At 60.3% G+C, this 6,000-nt stretch overlaps 1 protein-coding gene across 2 annotated transcripts in view; it reads left to right on the top strand.

Annotated features, from left to right (window-relative positions):
- The first annotated feature begins 1,133 nt into the window (after positions 1–1,133).
- Positions 1,134–6,000, top strand: part of FXYD6 (FXYD domain containing ion transport regulator 6) — a 30,924-nt gene continuing 26,057 nt past the window's right edge. For both annotated transcript variants that reach the window (XM_072822200.1, XM_072822199.1), the window contains exon 1: positions 1,134–1,267. The gene's annotated coding sequence lies outside the window, so the exon portion shown is untranslated. The remainder of the gene's footprint in view (positions 1,268–6,000) is intronic.

Below are 6,000 nucleotides of genomic sequence, written 5' to 3'. Positions count from 1 at the left end.
ATCTGCGCAAGGCCTTTTTGAATTCAAGAGTACTTCCTGCCTTGGGGTTTTGAGACTTGATCTTTCGCTAAAATAATTAAAATCATCCAGGGCTAGAGTGAGAAATGGCCTTAGAATTATCTGGTCTTCCTTCCGCAGCTGAAAATACTGAGGCTGAGGGTTGGGGGTGTTAGAGCTAGGGCTGGGTCTCTTCCTGGATGGCCATACCCCTGTCTGTAATGAAGTCCCCATGGCCCTGCCTAGGTGTGGACAATCACAGCGCCTCTCAGGAAACACCCCTCATCCTGTCTCCATCGTGGCTGGGGCTGGGCAGCCTGGTGGCCAGCAGTCCGCCTTCCTGGCTTTGCTGGGGTTCTGTGCCTGGGCCCCTTCCTATAAGCCCTGCCAGCTCCTGCCGGCTTGTTGATCACTTGCTCTGAGCTCCCGGGCTCAGCTTCCCAGGAGGGGAGCCTTCCCACCGCCACCATCACCTGCGAGCAAAGGGGCTCCAGAGCTTCCTTTAGCCCCTGGCTCACGGTTACGTCCCAGGGAGACGTGCGGGAGCCAGGATTTGCATCTTCAAAGTCAGCTGTCGCCTTAAATTTGGATCCTGAGGGGCGGGACGGTGACCGGGCAGGGCCAGGATGAGGGCCCCCCCGGAAGGGAGGGCGGTGGTCCCGGGCGGCACACCTGTCCCTCGGTGGCGCCCCGCCCGCGCCCCCCGCCCGGCTCGAGCTGGAAATGACAACTACAACCGGAGCGGCGCTCAGGCGCCCACGACAGAGCCATTCATGCTGCGGGTACACATTCCCCTTAATTGCCAAGGCTCCCAATTAACGTGGGTTGCCGTGTCTGGTGCTGGGCTGCCTCCCGGTCCCCCCCGGTCTACTATTTCCGAGAGAGACACCAGCTCTGTCGCTGTGTGCGTCGCGCTGCCTCCCCGCCCTCCGCCGAGGAAACCCCCGGGCGGGCGGCAGGTGCTGCCCCCCCCCCCCCCCCGGCCGCAGCCTCCTGTTGCGCGCGCGGCCCGCCCCCCCAGGCGCCCTCCGCCACCCGCACCCGCACCCGCACCCGCACCCGCCGCCGCAGCCGCAGCGGGGCCGCCGCGCGCCTCGATGCCCCCGCCCCCCGCCCGGCCGGGCCCCGCCCCCTCGCGCCCCAGCCCTGCGCAGGAGGGAGGCGGGAAGCCCGCGAGAGCCTCGCCCACCGCCCCGCCCCCGCCGCGCCGCGCCCGGCTGCTCGGACCGCGCGTCCTCCGGGATCGTCTCCGACGCCCCGCGCTGTGCAGGTGAGCGGCGGGCGGCGCGGGAGGCAAAGTTGGGCTCCTCGTCCTCGTCCTCTCCTCCTCGGAGGGCGGGAGGCCCCGGGCGGGGGCCGATCGCGGCCGGGAGTTGCGGGTCGGGGGTGTGAGCGGCCCTCGCGGGGCGCCGGGGATGCGCGGGGGCGGGGGCCGCGGCGGTGGGCGTCGGAAGCGGAGCGCGGCCTCTGCGGGGAGGCCCGGGGCGAGGCGGGGGGGGGCTACGGCGTCTTGGAGAAGGCGAAGGGGCAGCTCCCACCGGGGACCGGCGGGAGCTTCCCCTTTGTTACTGGGAGGCTGTGGACACTTGAGCGCAGCCCGGGCGTGTGAAGACGGGGAGGTGGCTGGACGCGAGCGAGTGTAGACGCACCAGCAATGCAAAATGGGACGGCTGGCTTGGTGCTGGGGGGCATGGGCGGGCCGTGGGCAAGGGGCGGGGGGGGGGGGCGGGCAGGTAAAGAAGGCCTGGGGTTCCAGAGTATGGCACTCCTGAGAACGTCTGCCTGGGTTTCCTCCCTCCTTCTTGTTTATCCAGTCCTGTTTTCTTCCAGGGGCCTCCCTAATCTCCCCCCACCCCCTTCCTCACGCCCAGCCCCCTTCCCCAGCAGGGCTGGCCCTGGCAGGGCCTCCCCCATTGTGTCTTGCTGGGCTTCCGTGGACAGTTGGAAGAGCAGCCCTGGCTCTGGCGCTCGCCTCTGGCTCTTACAAGTGGTGGCTGGTAGAGAAAGCACCCGAGAGTGGGAGCAGCTGCGCTGGAGAAATGGGCCCGGGCAGGCCCCTGCTGCCAACCCCCAGACATGGGGGCCTGGCTGCTGAGCCTTCTGCCCATGAACGCGGCCTCCGTCTCCACTTCCTTTGTTTCCTTGGTGTGGTCCCCTCTGGCTGGGCCCGGATTTCCAGGTTCGGAGATGGATCAGTGGGCAGCCCATGTCCGCTGTGAAGGGACCCCCACCCTGGGGGCCCAGTGCCCGCATCTTGTGGAGGTATGGATGTGTGTATCTGTTTCCGCAACTTAGCCTTTTGCACGTGACCTCCCTGGTAGTTGCCATGGAAACTCCTCTTCAATTCTCAGCCTCCCTTCCTTTTCCTGCCCATTCCTCACCTCCATATCTCTGCCCCTCCCCCCAACACGGTTGCCTGGATACTAGTGATCCCTGGCTTCTCTGGCTGGGCTACCCTGATAGCTGGCTCCTGGGACAGAGGTGGCTGCTCACCCACTCCAGTCTTCCCCACGACACATCACCCCAAACACATATACGTGCATACCACATTACACACACTCTCACACACACCACGCATTCTGTTGCTCCACACACTCCATAAAACACACCACACATACGTGTGTATCAGACCAGATACACTGCATGCATACCAAATTCACTGTACATAGACCGCAACGGAACATAGCACCCTCAATGCCACGTATACTGCCCCACTGTCCCTGTGCAGATGCTCTCACACGCATCAACACACACACACACGCACACACACACAGAACTTCTAGATAGGTCTCAGGCTGGAAGAGAGAGGGTAGTTCTTTGCCCCATCTAGCTCTGTGCCAGGGAGTGTGTGTAGGGCTGGCTCAGGAAGGCCAGAAGGAAAACATCTCCCCAGGAACCCTGTTGGAAGAAGGTAGAAAGAAATGCACTTTCAGATTCCCTCCAAGAGGAGCCCCTCTCCTGGGTATTAGACTCGAGAGGCTGAGCACCAACCAGAAATTCAGTCCCTCCACTGCTGCTTTCTCCCTGCCCTGCCCCTGAGAAAGCCTGAGGCTCCTGGTCCCCGGCTGGTGTCTCATCTCGGCCCCTAAGCTTTCCTGGCTAACAGGACCCAGTGGCTCCGGGACCAGCAGAAGGCTCAGAGCCTCCACAAAGAAGGGAGGACAGGTTGTGGCTGAGCAAGAGAACAAAGGGGCTGGGGGAGGGCAGGGAGAGCACGCAAAGTAGAGGCAAGGCCAGGAGGAGAAGCCGGAAAGAGCAGCAAGGAGAGGAGCTAGGCAGTAAGATGGCACAAGCCGTGCAATCTGTTCCTGTTGGGGGTCCAGACCACCCCTCTCTCCTTAGGCACGTTTTCCTGCTTCTTGTGGCTGCTCCAGCCATGTCTGTGCATCTAGGAGAGGAAGCTGGTTTGCAGAGGGGTCCTGCATTGTCAGGGCTTTTCCGAGCCTCATGGCTTTTATGGTGTTCAGGTGGCAGACAGCAGAGGGAAGAGTCGCCCTCCTGGCCTCCGTGTGCTCTTTGGACTGACTGAGGAGTCATTTCACTCAGTCATGCAGTGAGTTGTCTTAAGTACCCGCTATGTGTTCATCGCTGGGGATACTAGGGCGAGGGAGAAGAGAAATCTAGATTTCTCAGAGCCAGAGGGCCCTTGAGGGAACATCCAATCAGGACATCGTGTAGATGAGGCAACAGGCTCAGAAGTCACGCACCCAGCGTTGGCCCAGGCCTTCTGACTTCTCGGCTGAGATTTGTGACGCACACTCCCATCCCACATCTCTTGTCTTCTTTTCTCTTGCCAGCAACCCTCTGGGGACTGAGATGTCCCTTCCAAATGGGTGGGTGTCCACAGTGGGTACCCTAGTGAGCAAAGAGCCTGCGCCATTATATTTACTTGGAGGGTGTGGCAAGGAGAGGGGGGAGAAGGAGGAGTTGAGCCAGCCCACCTGATCCACCATAAATCAGAGCACACGCTCCCTTGCCCCTGAGCCCTGTTGGACTTAGCTGGCTGCCATCTGGAGGGCAGGCTGTGCCAGGCAGCCCCTAGGACTCACTGTCTAACAAATCACCCACCTGCCTCTGCCTGAGCGCCCTGGAGGAAGCAAAGCAGTCCTGACAGGCACAGTCCCTCGAGGCAGAGAGCCTGTAGCGGCAAGGCTATGAGCCCCGAGGCACAGACCCAGGTTCTGGTCCTGGCTCTTCCCCAAGGGCAAGTGCACTCATTCCACGGATATCCTTTTGGATGCAAACTGGGCTTTTCGAGGGAAGTCAGAAATGGTTTAGATTGATTTCAAGCAGGTGAGAGCCTCCACAATTTTAGACCTCTGTTTCCACATCTGTCAATAGGGGGTTTGGAGTCCATGATTTCTAAGGCATTTCTTCCTCTAATTTTTTGTAGATTATACAATCTTGAAAGAGCCCTTTTCTCTCCAGGTGCCAAATTGTACTCATTATTTCATAATACAGGGTTGCAGCTGAGCTGAGCAGGGAAGGCGCTGGTTTCTGGTTCCTTCGGAGAAAGCCTCTCCTTTTAGCCGGTTGCACAGGAAGGGCTCCAGAAGCTGAGCCCGGGTTTTCTCCTCTTGGGCTGAGGAGCCGGCCCCTCCTAGACCTTGGTCCACCTCTTCTGTTCGGTCAGGATGGAAACAGGCTGGGAAGAGTGTTGACAGAGGTGGCCCCTGGAGAGGATGAGATCCAGGGCCACCGGTTGTGGGTGTGTGAAGTTTCCAAGGGAGAGCCCTCGGCCAGCTGGTCACTGTGGCCTGAGGAGCCGAGCGGGGCCCTCTGTCCCTGATGAGAAGCAGAATATCTCTGGCCCGTACGAAAGCCTGGAACCAACTTGGCAGCCTCTTCTCCGCCCTGGAATAGGAGGGAGGAGGAAAGACCATGACTGGGGGAAGTATGAAGTCAGCCCGGACCCCACACAGGAGCACATTTGGGGCGGGTGGGGTGGGGTGATGGGAGCATGAAGTCCAGGAAGAGGGCCCAGGGCCCTGGGGACCAGGCTTGGCCATGGGAATGTGGCTGTTCCCATTCAGAATATCCGACTTGGGCCAGAGGGGTCAGGAATGAGGGAGTTGGAATGACAGTGACTCCCACACAGCTGGAGGGCAAAGCCAGGCCTCAGAAGAGACCAGAGGCCAAGGTCTTAAATCCAGCAGAGCTGTGAAATGGTGGTCCCGCATTCACTGAGCCCTCCTGCTCAGGTCCACCGGTTGCTTTGCCCTGGCCCTGCCTCCCACCAGGACGGCCCTGCAGCCTTCCTCAGCAGGAACTGCCTGGCACTCACACACACGTGGGCTCACACGTGCACGCACTTTCCCTTTCTGACACATACCTAACCTTCCAGCCCTCCCCCGTGGGCACCTGCTCGCAGGTCCCCACGCACCCTCTCACCTCGCCCAGCTGCAGTCTGGCACCCAGACCATTGTGACGGGCCTCTTCCCTTGCTCTGTCAGCCCCGATCCACTTTACTGGTGATCCCGAGGATGGGGTCCTGCTACATCACACCTCCGGTGACTCTCCCTTGTCCATTACTAAGGACAGGGGCCGGGCTCTGGTGCTCAGGCTCTCATAACCTGGCTGTGGCTACGCTCCCAGCACTGTCCCCACATGGCCAACCCTATCTGCCTATGCTCAGGCCCTGCCCGGAAAGAGCCCTCACCCCGGCCCAGCTGAGTGGAGACTCGTGGCCTTGGAGACACACAGGCTTGGGTTCTTATCTGGGTTCTGGAGCTTCCTAGTTTTCTTAACTTTCTAAGCCTTGGTTTCTTTATCTGTCAAATGAGCACAAGGACGCTGGGGATGAGCTCTGTAAGGTGCTGTGCTGGGTGCCTGGTGCAGGGCCAACAGTAGATACTGGCGGCTGTGATGATAACGATGGTAGTGATGGTATTATTATGAGAAGGGAGTAACTACTGTTCTATCAGCCTTTGAGGCTCCTCTCGAGTGCTCATTTTTTCAAGTAGTTTTCCCCAGTTCCCAGTACACAGAAATACTCTCCTCTTC

Source organism: Canis lupus, chromosome 3, assembly GCF_048164855.1.
Source record: "Canis lupus baileyi chromosome 3, mCanLup2.hap1, whole genome shotgun sequence".
NCBI lineage: Eukaryota > Metazoa > Chordata > Mammalia > Carnivora > Canidae > Canis > Canis lupus.
This window is presented reverse-complemented; position numbering and strand designations above follow the sequence as displayed.